The sequence below is a fragment of the Mesoplodon densirostris genome, chromosome 12 (genome assembly GCF_025265405.1).
Source record: "Mesoplodon densirostris isolate mMesDen1 chromosome 12, mMesDen1 primary haplotype, whole genome shotgun sequence".
NCBI classification, from domain to species: domain Eukaryota; kingdom Metazoa; phylum Chordata; class Mammalia; order Artiodactyla; family Ziphiidae; genus Mesoplodon; species Mesoplodon densirostris.
In genome coordinates, this window is record NC_082672.1 from 46,015,622 (window position 1) to 46,035,968 (window position 20,347).

The 20,347-nt window shown below is 37.8% G+C and overlaps 1 long non-coding RNA gene across 1 annotated transcript in view; it reads right to left on the minus strand.

Annotated features, from left to right (window-relative positions):
• Positions 1 to 1,477: 1,477 nt before the first annotated feature.
• LOC132500014 (uncharacterized) overlaps positions 1,478 to 20,347 on the minus strand; it is a 143,891-nt gene continuing 125,021 nt past the window's right edge. Inside the window, exons 3-4 of the long non-coding RNA XR_009533955.1 lie at positions 3,616 to 3,730; positions 1,478 to 1,616 (exon numbers count right to left, since the gene is read on the minus strand). This is a non-coding gene — a long non-coding RNA (uncharacterized LOC132500014). The remainder of the gene's footprint in view (positions 1,617 to 3,615; positions 3,731 to 20,347) is intronic.

Sequence of the window (20,347 nt, forward strand, 5' to 3'; positions counted from 1 at the left end):
TTCCATCCCCTCACTTTCAGTCTGTATTTATCCTTAGGTCTGAAGTGGGTCTCTTGTAGACAGCATATATATGGGTCCTGTTTTTGGATCCATTCAGCCAGTCTTTGTCTTTTGTTTGGGGCATTTAATCCATCTACATTTAAGGTAATTATCAACATGTATGTCCCTATTACCATTTTCTTAATTGTTTTGGGTTTGTTTTTGTAGGTCTGCTCCTTCTCTTGTGTTTCCTGCCTAGAGAAGTTCCTTTAGCATTTGTTGTAAAGCTGGTTTGGTGGTGCTGAATTCTCTTAGCTTTTGCTTGTCTGTAAAGGTTTTAATTTCTCTGTTGAATCTGAATGATATTCTTGCTGGGTAGAGTAATCTTGGTTGTAGTTTTTCCCTTTCATTGCTATAAATATATCCTGCCACTCCCTTCTGGCTTGCAGAGTTTCTGCTGAAAGATTGTCTGTTAACTTTATGGCAATTCCCTTGAATGTTATTTGTCGTTTTTCCCTTGCTGCTTTTATTACTTTTTCTTTGTAATTAATTTTTGGTACTTAGATTAATATGTGTCTTGGCATGTTTCTCCTTGGATTTATTCTGTATGGGACTCTCTGTGTTTCCTGGACTTGATTGACTATTTCCTTTCCCACATTAGGGAAGTTTTCAACTATAATCACTTCAAATATTTTCTCAGTTCCTTTCTTTTTCTCTTCTTCTTCTGGGACCCCTATAATTGGATGTTGGTGCATTTAATGTTGTCCCAGAGGTCTCTGAGACCGTCCTCAATTCTTTTCATTCTTTTTTCTTTATTCTGCTCTGCGTAGTTATTTCCACTATTTTATCTTCCAGGTCACTTATCTGTTCTTCTGCCCCAGTTATTCTGCTATTGATTTGTTCTAGAGATTTTTTAATTTCATTTATTGTGTTTTTCATCATTGTTTGTTTCCTATATAGTTCTTCTAGGTCCTTGTTAAACATTTCTTATATGTTCTCCATTCTCTTTCCAAGATTTTAGATCATGTTTACTCTAATTACTATGAATTCTTTTTCAGGTAGACTGCCTATGTCCTCTTCATTTGTTTGGTCTGGTGGGTTTTTACCTTGTTCCTTCATCAGTTGTGTATTTCCCTGTCTTCTCATTTTGCTTAACTTACTGTGTTTGGGGTCTCCTTTTCGCAGGCTGGAGGTTCATAGTTCCCGTTGTTTTTGGTGTCTGCCCCCAGTGGGTGAGGTTGGTTCAGTGGGTTGTGTAGGCTTCCTGGTGGAGGAGACTGGTGCCTGTGTTCTGGTGGATGAAGCTGGATCTTGTCTTCCTGGTGGGCTGGACCGAGTCTGTGTCTTTCTGGTGTGTTTTGGGGTGTCTATGACCTTATTATGATTTCTGGCAACCTGTCTGCTAATGGGTGGGGTTGTGTTCCTGTCTTGCTAGATGTTTGGCATGGAGTGTCCAGCACTAGAGCTTGCTTGTCGGTGAGTGTAGCTGGGTCTTAGTGTTGAGACGGAGATCTCTGGGAGAGCTCTCACCGATTGATATTATGTAGGGCTGGGATGTCTTTGATGGTCCAATATCCTGAGCTCAGCTCTCCCACCTCAGAGGCTCAGGCCTGACACCTGGCCGGAGCACCAAGACCCTGTCAGCCACATGGTTCAGAAGAAAAGGGAGAATAAATAAATAAATAAATAAATAAATAAATAAATAAATAAATAAAATGAAGTTATAAAAATAAAAAATATTATTAAAATAAAAAAGTAATTAAAAAAAAAGAAGAGAGCATCCAAACCAGTAAACAAATCCGCCAATGATAACAAGCGCTAAAAACTTAACTAAGGTAAACATAGAAGTCATAAACTAGTCAGTCACATATGGCAAACCCCAAGTCTGCAGTTGCTCCCAAAGCCTCAATTCTGGGATGATTCGTTGTCTATTAAAGCACTCCAGAGATGCAGGGTACATCAAGTTGATTGTGGAGATTTAATCCATGCTCCTGAGGCTGTACGGAGAAATTTCCCTTTCTCTTCTTTGTTGGCACAGGTCCTGGGGTTCAGCCTTAGATTTGGTCCTGCCTCTGCATGTAGGTTGCCCTCTGGCATCTGTTCTTCGCCCAGACAGGAAGGTGTTAAAGGAGTGGCTGATTACGGGGCTCTGGCTCACTCAGGCGGCGGGGAGGGAGGGTTGCGGGTGCGGGGCGAGACTGCGGCGGCAGAGGCCGGCGCGACGTTGCAACAGCCTGAGGCATGCCGTGTGTTTTCCCAGGGAAGTTGTCCCTGGATCATGGGACCCTGACAGTGGTGGGCTGCACAGGCTCCCTGGAGGGTAGGTGTGGATAGTGACCTGTGTTTGCACACAGGACTCTTCACGGCTGCAGCAGCAGCCTTAGCATTTCATGGCCATCTCTGAGGTCCGCGCTGACAGCCGCGGCTCGCGCCCATCTCTGGAGCTTGTTTAGGCGATGTTCTGAATCCCCTCTCCTCGCGCACCCCGAAACAATGATCTCTTGCCTCTTCGGCAGCTCCAGACTTTTTCCTGGACTCCCTCCCAGCTAGCTGTGGCGCACTAGCCCCCTTCAGGCTGTGTTCACGCAGCCATCCCCAGTCCTCTCCCTGGGATCCGACCTCCGAAGCCCGAGCCTCAGCTCCCAGCCCCGCCCACCCCGGCAGGTGAGCAGACAAGCCTCTCGGGCTGGTGAGTGCTGGTTGGCTCTGATCCTCTGTGCGGGAATCTCTCCGCTTTGCCTTCTGCACCCCTGTTGCTGCGCTCTCCTCCGTGGCTCCAAAGCTTCACCCTGCGCCCACCCCCTGTCTCCTCCAGTGAAGGGGCTTCCTAGTGTGTGGAAACATTTCCTCCTTCACAGCTCCCTCCCACTGGTGCAGGTCCCGTCCTTATTCTTTTGTATATGTTTTTTCTTTCTTTTTTTTGCCCTACGCAGGTACGTGGGGAGTTTCTTGCCTTTTGGGAGGTCTGAGGTCTTCTGCCAGCGTTCAGAAGGTGTCCTGTATGAGTCGTTCCACATGTAGGTATATTTTTGATGTATTTGTGGGGAGGAAGGTGATGTCCACGTCTTACTCCTCCACCATCTTGAAGGTCCTCCCCATCTACTTTAAATAAATATAACCACTGACTTATGTTTCAGTGTACACTTAGCATTGTTAGATAACTGTATTAAAAAGCACTTCTTTACATTGTGAATATAGGCCTAATTTAGGCAAATTGCATCTTCTATAGTGACCTCAAGTGTTGTTAAATCAACGTAAAGAAAAAAAGTTTACCCTCTTTTGTTGATTTTAGTACCTGGAATAATGCTAATTGCAGACACAGAAAGCATCAAATAGCCTAATACCTACGCTATGAGGTTTGATCCTCTGAAACGCTGAGGTTTGTCTTTTTTTCACACAGACTTAGAAGAAGAGAGATCTAAGATTTACTTTTTCTTGATGAAGAATAAAGCTGTATTGATAGCTGAGAAAAGAAAATTAACCTATTTATTTTTACAATCATCAGATTGTAATCTATGGTCTTCTTTTTATACATTGCCCAAAAGAGGCTACTGATTTCTGTGGATCTAGCAGTTTCAGAAATGGAACATTTTATGAGTGATATCAAAGTAATACAAAAGTTCCAAAGTAACATACCTGGAATTGAAAATCCTGATAAAGTAGAAACTACTTTGCAGTTTCCTCAAGGTGCTCATTTAGTATTGTTTCCTAGTGCTTAGCAGATTCTCTTCCTCATCTCTGTCTCACGCACCTGAATGCAAAGATAAATGGACCCATAACATACCCATCTCAAAAGGGAAGAGAGAGAAATTGCATTTCTGGGCTCAGCAAAGAATTGTGGCAGGAAGATTTGGTGGCCTCCCCCGATCCCAGTCATGATGTTTACTGTGGTGTGGATTTAATCAGAAGTGTATATGGAGTTTTAATTTTAAAAAAACAACAACTATTACTTTCTTCAGCTGTTATAAAGGAATGATTATCTAGTAGCATATTGTTCTCAACAAACCAGATGAAACTTTAGTACATCCTTCCAAATCCCCTCATGATTTAGTCTTGAATTGAGTAACAGGGAACAAAAGAATCAATTTGCTTTTTAAGAAACAAATGTTTAATCATCACACTGGACCCAAGCCAACCTGCAAAATCCTTAGGACTGGCAAAACACAAAAATAAAAACAAAAGACACAAGTTTTTTTTTTTTCAAAAACACTGCTAGCCCTATCCAGTATTATTAAATCATTAAAGTTTGTCTTTGGCAAATCCAAGTACCTTGCTTCTCTGTCCTTTTTCCACTTGCTATTACTCCTCTCCAGCATCTCACCTTAGGCTCCTAGAGCTTTCAGATCTATCCCTGAACCTCAGTTTAAATATGTAGAGAAATAAGCTAAAAACATTTTCTAAGAAATGTCAATGGTATTACTTTTTCCAGGGTTTTTGTATTTTAAATTTAATTAAAAAAAAAAATCTCCTGAGCACCCATTCTGTTCCAAATTCTGAAAAAGAGTGAAGAAGAGGCCTGGACCCTGCCCCTGGGTTTTCAGTCTAGGAGGGGAGACAGAATTGTAACAGATGCCCCACCTACACTGAGTTAAGGTTAGGACAGAACAGTGTTAAAGGTACAGAGGAAGATGAACAATTTTACTCTCTATTTTGGGGGTCATGGATGCCTTGGAAGAAGTACTGAGTGTGAGCTATTTGTAGGACTATAATCTGGAGATACCCAGGAGCAATTGAATATTTGGGTCTGGGACTCTAAAATATCAGGGCTGAAGATATTAATTTGAAAAGCATCTGTGTCATCCATCCTCAGATAATAGAGAAATCTCTAAATGAGTATTTTGCAAAGCCTATAACTTGGACTAATAATCTCATGAGATGGTCTGGAGAAAAGAGGGGTCTAGGATCAAATAAGATTAAGGAATACCACATGCTTTACCCCCTCCTTCGGAAATTTGTAAATGACATTAACATTTTAAAGGAACTGACAAGTCCTACAATTAGTCCAGATGTAGGAAAAGAACAAGAGGAAGCCAAAAGAACAAGACATTTCAAGAAGATAAATATGATCATTTGTATAAATCTTAGAAGAAATCCCAAAAGTTAAGAATTGGCAGGAGAGTATTTTACTCAGTTTGTTGTTCCACAACTCAGCAGAGACCATGGCATATATTATGCACTCAATGAATATTTGGCAGATTAATCAGTGAATAAAGAAATGCAACAGTAAAAGCAGTAATTCCTCATACAATTCCATTCAACATTCTACAAAAGGCGTATAAATACAGAGAAAAAGACTGGCAGCAGTACAAAAAATTTCACATAAAAGAACATCATTCAGTTTTGGAGAAAACTTCATAAAATACATAGCATTTGTTATGGATTTGGAAGTATATTCTTAGACTCTATAGCAGTGGTTTTCAATGGGAAAGAGGGAGGGCAGTTTTGCTTACCAAGGAACATTTAGCAACGTCTGGAGACATTTTTGTTTATTACAACTTGGGCAGGGTATGGCTACTTTAATGTATGGCCACCCTACAACACACAGAACAGCCCTCCACAGCAATGAATCGTCTAGTCCAAAATGTCAACGGCACTGCTGTTGAGAAATCCTGCGGCACAACATATGATACAGCGGCACATACAAAGCAACAAGGGTGAGTCCAAACCAAGGGTAGGAAAAGTCTTCGATTTACCCTCCTTTATCTGCCCTAAACTCTGGCCACAGAAATTACACAGACCAGAAAAACATGTGACTTTTTTTTCCAGCTGCCAAAGAATCATTTGTTAAGCCAACCAGAGTCTGCCCATATATCCATTCAGGGGCTTCTACCCTTAAAGCCGTCACAAGTACATGTTGGCCAACACTGGCTGAAATGCCTTTCCCCTTAAGGAAAGAATTACTAAGTCCATCTTTTCTGGACTAATCACTATTAGAAACAAATATTCTAAGGTCTGTGCAAATCAATATGCCTTTGGTTCTAGAGCTGAAACATGGCAGTGCCTGTACCTAGGAGAAGAGCAGCCCAGGCTAATGAAACCAAGGAAGCATCTTTTGGGACATGCCAAGTCTGGGTGAATCTCCACCTGTGTAAGAATGAGCAAACAGAAAAGAACAGTAGGAAAAAGGCAAAGTTTAGCAAACTATGCTTGATGTCTTCAAAAACATGAAAGAAGGAAGTGTCCTCTGGAGTAAGAGATGACTAAAGAGTGTTAGGTAAAGGCAGAGATACAAAGAAATCTGAATAAAATAATGAGAGAATGCACAAAACCCCAGAGCAAGAGCAGAACTGAAATTCCCATTAGAGATGATATAAATGGATGTGACCAAATCAAATTGGTAATAAAGATAGCAGATTTGAGAAACCTTAAGTCTAAAGGTAAAGGACAGAAGTGAAAGTGACAGGAAAATTTATAGATATGGAGGAAAGGGAATAAAGATACAACCCAAGAAAGTTCTTTCTGACACAACTAAAGGAATAGTATGACACAGAAAAATCTGCCTAAGGTAAAAAAAAGAAACACAAATTTATAGATTTAAAAGCTTCACTAAATATCAGACTAAAATAATAAGACTCATTCTGGAAACAATGGAAATCTGGGATTATAGAATAATATATGAATACTAGAAACATCAAAGAAGAAGGGTGGCTTGCCTACAATTGGATAAAAGTCAGGCTGACATTAGACTTCCTGAATCCCGAATAACACTATATACCAAAGGAAAACAAAGCAGGATATATATATCCTGTGAAATAGAAATAAAATCTGTGAAAAATAATAAGAGAAAATTTACCAAAACATAATTGTGGTGAGAAACTTGTGCTTGCCCTATCAGTCTGTGGCAAATTAGGCATAGAAAAGAATTAGAATTTGATTCCAATTGATTAAAATACGATTTTCATATTTTAATGAATAAAACTGAAGTAATGTTGCATGTCAAAGAGAGTAAATTTTTTCAACATCAAATATTACTGATATTTTATATATATTATATATTAATCATAATGTCTGTCCCCGCTTCTTGCAATGACTTCGCTCCCTTCCTCTTTTTTCCAGCTCGAATGCAGTGTTGTTTTGGTAAATCAGCTCTCTGAACAAAAAAAAAGTCCTGCTTTGTAGCATTTGCCAGTTTCCCTGGGGTTGATATTCCCACCATGGCCAATTTTAAGTTACAAAAGGTTTTAACAACCAGCTGTCAAGATTCCTGAATATTTAATGATGGAGATGGTAAGATCCAACTACATCCCACTACTGAGAAATTTTACTTTCTCTGGTGAAGCAGTTCCTCACTTACCACGCTTCATTAAGGTTAGCTATTTGCATTCATGTTTTTATCACCAGACTAGGAATCACTGGAGAGTAGGGGCTGTAATAACAACAACCACATCGACAACAATAATAATAATGATGTCATCATTTGTTTGCTAAAGAGGGGAAAGATGGCTGAGAATATTGAATCCTTGACAAAATAAGGCTACTGGCACTACAGATGGAAAAGACCATTGGAAGAGACCAGAAAATATACAGACTTTATTACTGGAGTTTGGCCTCAAAGCTTGGAAAGGAATCCTAAGCTCCAGTGAGCTAGAACAGACCCCAGTTGAGTCACAAAGTATCTTTGTTGAGTCCCTGGCCTATGTGAAGATGTGTCAGGTATTTATATTTGCTCCTTTTCCCTAAACATGCACTGAACTAAGCTTAATATCTTTCTACATTAATAGTATGATGAAGCCATGAAAGATAATTTCAAGGCCTAACAGAAAGCTAATGCACCCACTCCAGTACTGGACTGTGGAATCCATCTGATTACCAATAGGCTTTCTGAGGAAGTTACAAAAAAGAAACATTTCTCAAAGGAGAGAAGGCTTTGGATCCCTGTATGACAATGACATAGGGGAGAAGCCAAAATCCAACAAATTCAAAAGTTCATTCTGTGACTACCTGATGGTTTAAGTCCTTTGCTCATCCCACCCAGAACTCTGCCCTCCAGAGCCCTAGCAAGGTGCTGTCGCCTAGGGGTTCCTATTGTCCCTGATCTGAAGCAGAGTCAGATCTCTAGGTGGGATGGAGGGACAACTGGTGTTGTGAGTGGAAAAGAGACTTCTCACTAGAGGGGGGGTAGTAACTCTGGCAGGGTCAGCAAACTTTTTCTTAAAGGGCCAGATAGTAAATATTTTAGACTTACAGACAATATAGTTTCTGTTGGCAGAAATTAAGGGTACACAGTTCCCAATTCATAACAATTAAATTCTCTTAATTTTCAGCAGCACAAAGTCATAAAAGAAGAAATATTAATAATGATATAGAATAGAACCTAAGTATTTTGATCATTTCACCATAATCAAAACTTGAATAAGAACAACATAATTGCAAGGGTCAACATCCTCTTCAGCATTGAAGGACAGCAATATTTATTAATATGCCTCATTGTTAGTCTGGCAGTTTCTTGTTATAGGAGAACCTTAAATTATGTTCCATGTGGAATTTTATTTTATTTTATTTATTTATTTATTTTTTTGCTGTACGCGGGCCTCTCACTGCTGTGGCCTCTCCCGTTGCGGAGCACAGGCTCCGGACACACAGGCTCCGCGGCCATGGCTCGCGGGCCCAGCCGCTCCGCGGCATGTGGGATCCTCCGGGATCGGGGCACGAACCCGTGTCCCCTGCATCGGCAGGCGGACTCTCAACCACTGCGCCACCAGGGAAGCCCTGGAATTTTATTTTTAATGTGCAAACTGTGAGAACAAGATTGTTCTTGTTAAGATTTAAGATTTAATCTTGTCAAGATTAAACCTTATTTTGAACACAGGTTTAACACTTAGATGACCATTTGAGAATGTGAGGCATTTTATACATATTTCAAAAGTCCTTCTCTGATGCCAGGTCCGTACAGCTGAATTAACAATTGCAACAGTCAATCCAGTGTTTGCAGCTGTCTTAACAACCAAACCAGATTGCTGCATGGTCAATCAGTTGATCAATGCATAATTGATTGTGAAGATAGCCAGAAATATCAGCCAATTTGTTAACTGTGCAGAGATATAGACAAAGCCAATGAGCAAACTGAAGCAAGGAAATTAAAAGAATGTAATCAAGATTGTTCTGATCAAAGGTACTATTTGGATGAATGAAACCTAAATTTTATTTATTTATTTTTCCTCTTGGAAAATCTTGAGTATTTCATGCTTAGAATTCTTGACATTTATTAACGACCTCCAGCAATTCTCTTGTGGAATGTGCTTGAAATATACTCTCCCTTGGCCCTACACCAATATCACCACTTTGTTAAAATAAAAACAAAGGTATAAAATAGTATGTTTTCTGAAATAGACACAGACAGCAAGGTTATGTAACCAATTATTTCACAAGCATGATACAATAAAGCAAAGGGGAGAGGAAGCTACAGGAGAAGGTGAATGTTAAAACCAGCATTTAAGAAAGAACATTTAAAAACTAGATAAGAGCTTGAGAATACATCCTCACACATAATTTAAAAGTTAAGTTTTAACAAATCATTTAATTTAGTATATAATATGTATTATATGTGTATCTAACACATATACAAAATTAAATGACATTATAATTATGTGTATGTTTACATGTGTTTTATTTTATAAATGTTATATAATTTTAGACAGGCAGGTTATTGCCTCTTGGAGATAAAGCATGCAGATACTCTGGCTGATTTTTTTAAAACTCTACGTTCAAAATATTTGTGGCCATGTATATGCAAACAGATACTATAAAACTACAAAATTTTTATGGAGTTAATATGAAAGTACTAATGGAAAATGAGCTTTATATGGCATTTGAACACTTTTTTCCATTTATAATTTAATTTGAGCCTCACAGCCTTATTCTGTAGGTCAATCAAGAACTAGCATCAGTCATATTTTAGAGATGAGGTACCTGGAGGTCGAATGAAAGAGGTGACTTTGCTGAGGTCACACTAATAGCTAAAGGGTGAAATAGATACATGATCAAGGTGTTCTGACCTTTTCCATTGAATGATTCTTCTTTCCACCATATCAACACTGAGATGTGAAAAATAAGTTCTTTATTTTACAGATAATCCTTTTTCCTGAAACTTGCTAAGAACCTGTGTAAATATTATGTATAATGCACGTTTATCAAGAAGAATCAGAATAAGTTAGCCACCCCAGTGAGTTAACTGTCTTTGGTTGTAGAACAATATGAAAACACACCCAGTCACAGCCTCATTTTGGTGCATATTTTAAGAACTTAATTGCCTGTTTGTCCAGACACACTGTGCTAACCACAGGGGAAGGAAAACAGACTTGCTTCTGTTTCAGACTGGTTGATATAGGATCAATAATTCCTTATTGTTTTAGAACTGTAATTTAAAATTATCAATATTTAATGGGTAAATATTGGATTTACCAAAAAAATGGATTGGTGCATATACTTTCTTCAAAATAGGTTTTTCTCTTCTCTTCTTCTTTAGCTATGTCCTGTCAAAAAGACAGTAAAACAAAAGTTTTAAAACATAGGTACAACAACATCTAGATATTTACCACCAGTGGGGTTTGTAGTTAATCAGGATGAAGAATGAGAAATAACTGAGGGAGACTTCCCAGTGACTAAATGTGGAAAATTAAGTTTTCTTCTAAAACCTATGGTTTTGTTTCTGCATCTGAATAGTGTTGGAAACATGATTCTAGAAAACAACCAGCTGGTTTTGGTTCCACTGAAAAAGAAAGTCACTTTCTAGTTCTCCACCCTCTACGTATCCTTTACCAATCCCCTTCAAATGCAGCTCATTTCCCACTTAAATCTTCATGATACCTCAGAATCTGCAACATTTGTTTAGTGTCTGTTATCTGCCAGGCATTGTGAAAAGCAGTCCTTATAGTTCATTATTATTTAACAATTCAAGTCTACCTTTCTTAATTTTACAATTTAATAACATGTAGAGTCCTTCAATATTACTCGTGATTTTTATCATTAGTGTTTCTCCCTTAATTTTTTTGTTTTGTTTGCTTCATATCAATATTCTGACTTCTATTATTTTCTTTTTGCAAATTTTAGTCACAATTTTTGAGGTTTTGGTATACACCAGACCCAATAAAAATACTTTATAAACATTATCTTATTTCATCTTACTTGACTTTCAAAATCCATAAAGTAGGCAGTATTACCCCTATTGTTCAGGTGGAAAGTAGGCTCAAATGTTCATTCATCAGAGGTCACACATTCATTCAGTGGCAAAACCGAAACTCAGATGTAAGACTCTGATTTCATGTCTCAGGTTTTTAACTTCTAACCAACTCAGCATCTGATTTGTTATATTTTTGTATACATAGGAACAACCAATATAAATATAGATTGAAAGTATATACCTATGATGGATATTCCTCTAATAGTTTATACAGAAGAGGAATAATTCACTGACCTTCCTTCTACACATTACCTCCCCATCACACCCTCTGCCCCAGCCATGGCCCATGAGAATGTCTTGATTTCTTTCTATTGACATTAAAAAGAGCACCAGGCTAACATACATTCATAGGTGTAAACTCTGCACTCCTGTGTAAACAGATAGGGGAAAAAACCATTTCTCCCTGTCAGGCTAAATCATATTTCAATTAGTACATGTAGCAGATAAAGATAAACTCAAATTCTTTCATACTTCTCCCACTTTCTTTCTCTTCCCTTGAATCTTGGCTGGCCTATTGCTTTGACCAATAGAGTACAAAGAAAGTGATGCTCTGCTATTTCTAGGCTCAGCCTTTAAGAGGACTGGATGCTTCAGCCTTGGCCTCTCAAAGTCCTAAGTCACCAAGGAAGAAGTCTAACTACCCTTCCACCCAGAGAAACGTCATGAAAAGGCCTTGAAATTACATGAAAAAAAACATGGGCTCGGCAGAACCCAGTTTCTACCCATCCCCAGCAAGAGTCCAGGCATGGAGTCTCTTAAATCACATTCCCAGGAGACAGACTCTGAGATCAGAGATTTGTATGTAAGAGGTCATTGGAAAGTTTGCCCAAGAACAATACCTATGAGTGATGAGCCAAGCAGGTTGGGCATAGGGAGAATGTGAACTGTGAAACAGTTTACCAGGTGAGCTTTGAAGATACGATGGCCCTTGAGAGTGTCTTGTCTTGATGCAAAGAGACAGAGACTTTATGCTTCAGCATGGAGGAGTCATTGGATGCAGGCTAGACCCACCCATGCAGTAGATGGTATGCCCTTGGACAAGAAGGTTCAGTCCTGAAGAGTTCTGGGCATTGTACCATAGCATCCACTAGGTGGAATTTCAAAGAAAAACATTCGTTAATTGACTGACCTTAATTCATGGAGATTTCAAAAGGGAAAATGCTCTGGCAGAAAAGGTTTACTCCCCTTAACTCAGCTAGACCATCAGATCAAAAAGGGCTTAATTTTGCAATGAATGTTAAAGTAAACATTGTCTTATTTCTTCCAACTTTTTAAAGTATAAGGAGTACTAAGTGTGAGTCCAAAGAAACTATTTGTTAGCCACATGATCTCAGGCAAATCACTTACACAACAGTAGACTGAGTTTGTCTTGTGCCAAGAACAGTATACCGGAGGTACCCTGAGGGAAACCTTAGGATTATCAGGGAAGTAAAGTCAGTGACCTTCTCAGAGCTTCAGAGGCCTCATTTTTAAAAGGGAGACAATTCCATCTGTCTAAATTGTATACTAGATTTTCGACATCAGTTAATAATTTATGTGTGTAAAATTCTACAAAAAGGACTATAGAAAGTTAAGTTATTATTATTATTGTTATTCTTAATAATATTTTTCCTGCTGTCAAGTATCTGATCCAAAAACTTCAAAGTGAGTATGTATTAATATATGTATTTATTATCTTAAGCATCCACTTGAAAATAACTGCTAAAGTCAGTTTATAAAAAATGAAAAAACAACTTTCCTTTAAATGGCTTTTTATTTAGGAGTCTATACAAATCAATTTTCATTGTTCTTCCTTTTCTAAAAAGGTATTGTCTCTTTAAATATGCATTGCTAGCATGTAAGTTATATAACACTTTTGAAAAATGTTCTAATTAAAATTGACAAGATTCTTCTTGCAAAACCTATTCCAATAGTACTTTTTCTGACACGCACGGCCATTAAAATAACTTTAGTGGAGAGTACAATTAATACCAGTACACTAGGAATATCTTGCCCCAAATCCTTCCAATCCCTATTAGATTTTGGCTCCATTTTTGTCCTAACTGGATATATAGAGAATCAGTTAAAGAAGTATATAGACAAAAAAATGAGATCAAGTCTGACTGTGTTCAATCAATAAGAAAACCTTCATTCCATCTACCTCTGATTTCCCAGACAACTTATGACGCAGGGATCACAGACTAGGCTGCACATAGTATTGCTCTCGAAATTGGAGAAGAATAAATTGTTTTCCTGACAAATTAATTTTCAATTTCAAATGGCCTAAAGGAGCCCTGAGCCCTTGTTACACTTTTAATTTATATTAAATTAGTAGATGCAGGTCTTGACGAAGTGGGGACCTTCTCTTTAGTCACAGTTAAGAAGGAAACTATTACTTTTCTCTGGGTCAGTGTTCCCATTTTGCTTTCATAAAATGGCCTTAAAAAGATACTGAGCCTGTTTTCTCTTGTTGCCATTAATCAATAAGAACATGGTTTTGCAACGGCTTAAACTAAAATGAAATGACCTCGCCCAAGAGCTCCACTCATTCCACTGTTTAGAAGCTTTTTCACCTATTTAGGTAAGCAATGAGATTTTACTCTTATTCAAAATCTCACACTTTTATTGAGGTGTTTGAATTGTTCATTTTTGTTACCATAACATAGGTAGATTATAAGGCCCAAATCACCTCTTCATTAAGTATCTGGTGCAGAACCTAAACATCTCAACTAAATACATCTTCACCTTCTTTTTTTTTTTTTTTTTTTTTTTTTTGCTGTACGCGGGCCTCTCACTGCCGTGGCCTCTCCCGTTGCGGAGCACAGGCTCCGGACACACAGGCTCCGCGGCCATGGCTCGCGGGCCCAGCCGCTCCGCGGCATGTGGGATCCTCCGGGATCGGGGCACGAACCCACGTCCCCTGCATCGGCAGGCGGACTCCCAACCACTGCGCCACCAGGGAAGCCCATCTTCACCTTCTTATGAGACAATTTTTTTTAACGTGATATTCTCAGCATCCCCAAAGCCCACCTCCATTCAATTGGAAAAATCTTGAAGCTGAGCAGAAACTCAAATCAAGCTCTCACATGTTCACAGTAGCATGGATCTGTGGTCTGTGCAGCTGGTATCTAAAGCATACAGTTTCCCTTAATTCAACAACACAGAGTCCTGGCCTTTAAAGCACTCATCAGAGAATTTTCCTGAAACCTGACTTCCTTCCAGCATTTGCCAAAGACCCACTTAAGACAATGAATGTTTGATACAAATGGGATAAGGGACATTTTAATTATCCATGAATCCTGGATACTGTAAACACAATATCTTTATCACCAGCTACCCAGAAGCTTATCAAGAGTTTACAGAAACAAACACTTTCATGTTCTCCTGTTGGAAGTGAAAACTTATTCACACTTTCTCTTGGGCATTTAACAATATGAACAAAAATTGAAAATGCACATTTGATTTGACTTAAAAACTGCATGTTCAAGTATTTATTCTAAGAAAATGATTAGACTTTACACCAAGTTGCATGGATGCTGACTGAAACATTTTTATAGTGCAGAAAAATTGGAAATAACCTTAATACTCATAGATACAAGATTAATTAAATTAAGTATGACACAGCAATACAGTGTAATACCATGAAGCCATTAGGAAGACTAAGGTAGCTTTCTCTATATGTAAATCTGTAAAGATTTATTGTTAAGTTAAAAGATGTGGGAAAGCAAATATAATTTGATTTTTTGTTTAAATGTATATAAACACACACATCCATATTAAAAAGTATAGAACTATAAGTATAGTTATTCAATGGTTATGTAAATTCCTTCATTTTAGACATTATACATTTCTGTATTTTTAATTTTTGATAATAAGCCTAACATTGTTTTCTTATTTTAAGAAAAATTAATCTTTTCATTACAAAAATATTCTGAATGAAACCAGATTGTACCATATTACCTTAGTTCTCATTTAACTTGTACAGTTTAAATTTAATGTTAAATTCCCAGATGTATAGAAAAGATGATATAAGAAAATTTGGACAATATTTCTAAGCTAAACTGCAGTAAATCACGATAACTACTTCTAAAATCTAGTACTGTGCTAAGTGCCTTACTTTTTTTTTTTTTAATATTCAGAACTACCTAAAAGAGATACTACATTAAAGTACTACTAACAAAGGTACTGTTATTATCCATATCTTACAAAGGGGCAAATATATATATATAGGTATATTGAGTAAATTTGCCAGTCAGTAGTAGAATTGAAAGACTAAACTAAATATGTCTAACTCAACAGCCAGTGGTCTTAACCACTATGTTAGACTATTTTACTATTTTATTGTATGAAGGCCATGGCCAGGAAAACAACAGCCGCTCTTTGCATACTAGATATGACACATTTAATACAGGAATTCAAGGCTTTAAAAATTTGAAAAATCTGCAGGGAAGAAGGTCAGAGAAGTCTCCACAAATTTCTAAGTCATAAGGTCAGAGGCAAGAGGTTCTTAACAGCTCACAGAAGCTTCTGCATTTCTTAAAAGTCTCTGGAAGTTGTCCATCAACTATTTCAGTCTGTGATAGGAAAGCAGGTGCCTCTCAAGAGCTTGTTGGGAAGCCTCCATGACATGTCAGGTCTGTTCATACATCTGGCTGCAACTGCTTCTGTAGGAAACTGGCTTCTTATGTTCCACCCTCAGCCTCACCCAGTGCCTCTCATTGGCAAGCTCTAAGCTGAAGCAACACAGAATAAAGAATTCTGGAAAATATAATTCCCAGCTTCTCTACAGTGCAGAAGTGACATTAGAAAATGGAGGTAGAACCCTGAGTTGACAAGAGACAATCCAAATTATTGACTTACTAAATATTATATATATATGTGTGTGTGTGGCTATCTATATCTATGTAACCATATGTAGATGTATAGATACACACACATACATATATACATGTTAGGTGTATATATAAGCAGTATAGCATAATAGTTAAGAATATTGACTCTGAAGCCAAATGGCTTGTGCTCAAACCCTGGTTCCCCCATTTATTTACTGGGTGAGTTTGAGCAAGTTGCATACTCTCTCTGTGCCTCAGTTTTTCCATCTTTAAAATGGGAATAATAATCCTACTTCATTGGATTGTGAGGATTATATATAAATTATACGTAGCTTACAATATTGCCTGGCACATAATAGTGCTGTATAATGTTTTAATTATTATTGTTGTATTTGTTATTTGACATCACACACAAAAAAAGCTTTTAGAATGCAGTGTCAGGGAAAAGTTCACTTTTTTGAGACAATGTGAATCAAAATCTCATATTTTGCTTTGTTTTTGTTGAAGTTCAGGAATAAAATTAGCACATGTTCAAAATAACCAACTCATGCCAGTTTCAGATACGTGTATTTATTAACTACTCTTGATAGATTTTTATTCTGAATTTTATTCTCCGTTGTCCCATCTATATATTCAATTTGGAAGGTAGTGGAATATAAATATAAAGAGACATTTAAGAAAAAAGGGAGAAAGAGGGCTTGCTTACATATTCTACATTGCTTTATTTCTACTCTCCACCTCCCCCAATTAATGTTAGATTCTTCGTTAGACTTTTATTTTAAATTTATTTCAATTATTATTTCTGGTTATTGGATAATTCATTTATAAGAGGTTTTTATATTGTCTGTTAGCTGAGCTTCCCAACTTTTCTTAGGAAACTCACCAACCATGAATTAATTAAAATATATTTTTAAAAAATTCTTGCTGCATATTCTACAATTTTCCCTAGAGTAAGAAACAAAGTTTCCCATGTGAGAAATAGCTCAAATGCAAACCAATACCTGAAATTCTGAGCATCTGTCCAGTTATTTGTTAAAACCACCGATTGTTTTCACCATTCCATGTGTCTTCAAATGTAGGATAGTTCTTTCCCAATGAGCAGCAAATGGACCTTGATCTAACTGTATTTAACCTTTGAGGTTGAATTTCTCTTTACCTGAGGTGTCTCCATTTTCCCTCAAAAAAGAACTTCAGGCATGTCATAGCCTGCTTTAAAGTCAGATGATCCCCCGCTTATCTTTCATATGTACTGAAAAATATATATCTTCATTATCTCTCTCCTTGAGGTGGTCTCCAGAGCCCCTTCAGAGTGAATTTCCTAAATACTACACGGCTTACATTTTTATGTCAGACCATTCGAAACTTACTCTATAAATCTGGTGACAATTCACACGTTCATTTTCTCATGATGAATTAATAAACCAAGCAGACAAATTTCATTTTTATGTAGTTTTGAAAGATTAGGTAGATGGAGGTAATGTCTCTCCCATGCATAGAATATTTAGATATGATTACTTCTAACTCAAGCTGTCAGTTTATTGCTAAAACTTGAAAGAATCAAGAGATTAATAAATGTTTGCAAGTCCTGTGAAATCATGAAAGGGTCTTCTCGTTTGACAAGCTTGATGATGGATTTTGGAATGCATGGGGGGATAGTGCTGACATTTAAAAAATCTATACCACTAACTCTCATAAATGCAGTTTTCAAATATACAATTGTTCTACCTGCCACAACAGCATTTAACATTTAAAAAAATTCAAGCATTAAAAATATCTGTAATAAGAACCTGCTGTATAAAAAAATAAATAAAATAAAATTTTTTAAAAATCTGCCTCTTTTCTTTGAACAGCCCAACTTAGTAGACACATACACATATATCAGTTATGTTTTGTTCTTCATTTATGTTTGCATTATTGAGAGAATATAAACAATGTTAAAATCAGTCTAAAGAAGGAAACGAATTCCCATATTATTTCCATTGAGCTGATGTTTCAATCTCATAGAGAGCCTATCCTACCCCTATCCTTGTTTTATGACTATGAAAGAACCTAAAAGGGGTGATGCAACAGTTTACATTTCTATACACAACAGGTAATATGTCTTTGTGCTTAACTTCTTTGAGGTCATTGACTCCAACGTTAATCCAATGCCAAAAACATCTGCAGGTCTAAGTACATTTGAAAACGGTGGAGGGAGGACTCATTCAAGATCACTATGATCCAGGCCCCAGCCCAGCTCGTAGAAGTGAAAAGAGTGTACAGGGTTCCATACTCCAGGAGCAAGACCTCAGGTATTCATGCTCTCTTGAAGCTCTACAGTCAGTACTGTTTGAGAGGTCTAATCAGATGAGACTCAGGGACCTATGTATCCTGAGTGTAGAAATCATCTGAACCCCCCAGACTCCAGTCCAAGTGACCCCTGCCACACAGCTTCCTCTTGACCAGGGGATTCTGGTGCCACTCAGCTCTCCAACGGTAATCCCATGTCCCTTACTCTAGAACTTCAGTAAACTTGCTTTACCACTGCCCTGGTTCCTGGTTCCCTGTGACCCTTCCATTCTGAGTGGCATGTTACTGTCTAGACTGTGTCATTTAAACCTGTTCAACCTAAATTGACACTTTTGGGACTGTACCCTGAACCAACACTACTACCAGCTTACGTGACAAAGGTTCTACTTGGAGTTTCACAAGCTCCATCTCACCTATTCCTTGCAAGCTCATCTGAGGGGATATTGAGTGCCCTCACCCTACAGATGAAGAGACTGAGATTCAGAAATTAGGTAGCTTCCTGAGTCATAGAGCTAGTAAGTGACAGAGCCAGGCTTTGCACACACATCAGGCTGAACATGGACTATATGTGCTTAATTGCTTCACTAGACCATTCTCTACTAAAGAGACAAACTTGGCTCTGACTTGGAAACAGAACAAGGCCAAGGCAGTACACGTATATGTTATTAATAAAAATATTCTATTGAAACAAGAACATTTCTCAATAGTGTCCCCAAATAATATATGTAACTTAACACTCAAAAAAAAAAAACAACAACAACAAAAAAACGATTTAGCTTCATAAATTAAGCTCAAGTTTCTGGATCTTTCTATGACCTTCCACTGCTCAGTCAAGGATACTAAATCCATTCCCACTCGTCTACACAATCTTTTTCCTGAAGGCACCTAGTTTCAGGAATCCAACTAAGCCTACTCCACTTCAGTCCACACAGACCTGGACCTTCATCATCTGCTACAATGAAGTCAAGAAAGGAACGTCCAACTTGGCCACCCACAGATGGATGGGCAGAGGTTTGGAAAGACAGTACATCCACCTGGGCATGATTTACCTCCTTCTGGACTGTGTCAACAGTCTTACCTCACATCCATTCTACTCCCCCCTGACCAATATGTTCACCACAATGCAGCCGGGGCTTTTCAGAAAACAAATCTGATCCTGTACCTTGTCTTAAAACAGTGTTCCCTCCCCACTTCCCCTGGTCAGTTCACTTATCATTCAGGTCAAATTTCATCAACTCCTACCATCACTTCCTGGAGAAACTTCCCCCCAGCCTTTCTTACCTGCTTAAATTTTAAATTGATTCTTTAAATCATTAAACTTAAGTTATTTAAAATATTACCATGAGCTTCTTTTTCATAGGTCATGTCACAAGTTGCAGTTTCATATTTATGGCAGTTTGCTTTTCTTTCTCAGCATCTCTCTAGCTCCCAGCACAGTGCATGGCACAGCCTACTCATGAGTATCTGTTGAATGAAGATAAGTGATCTGGTGAAGTGAATGGGGCATTGATTTACATTCACACCTGGGCACAGTGAAATTTGACTCCGGTGATCAACACATACAACTTAATTAAAGTAAAAGGTCAGTAAAACCTTTACAAAGGATGACTTTTTGGCAATATTACAAGGACCATTGTTCATATACAATCCTGGAAAAATTTGTATGCGATAAATTATGATAAATAAAGAAGTTGTACTTCTTATAGTTATGAGACATTGCTTTGATAGTTCCTATTTTAAGTTTTGTACCAAACTAAGTGGCTAATTATGCTCTGCTTAGGAAATCTATTCCTCCTCAATTATAAGCTAGTATGTTACTTCTTTCTTCCAAGGAAATATGAATGAGTGGCTCTCTCGCCTTGAAGGCATTTACCTGAAATATCAAATGGAGGAACATTCCTATTTCATTACTTAATCTCCAAGTTGAGATGAATCACCAAACACCGTACTTTTGCTAAATTCATGTATTACAGAGTGACAACCCAGCATCAAATCATGGTTCTAGTGTGCTTGCGACAGTCAGGACACACATTCTAGTGACTTTTTTGTTTCTCCCCTTTATTCCCTTTAACATGGTGATAATCAGAAC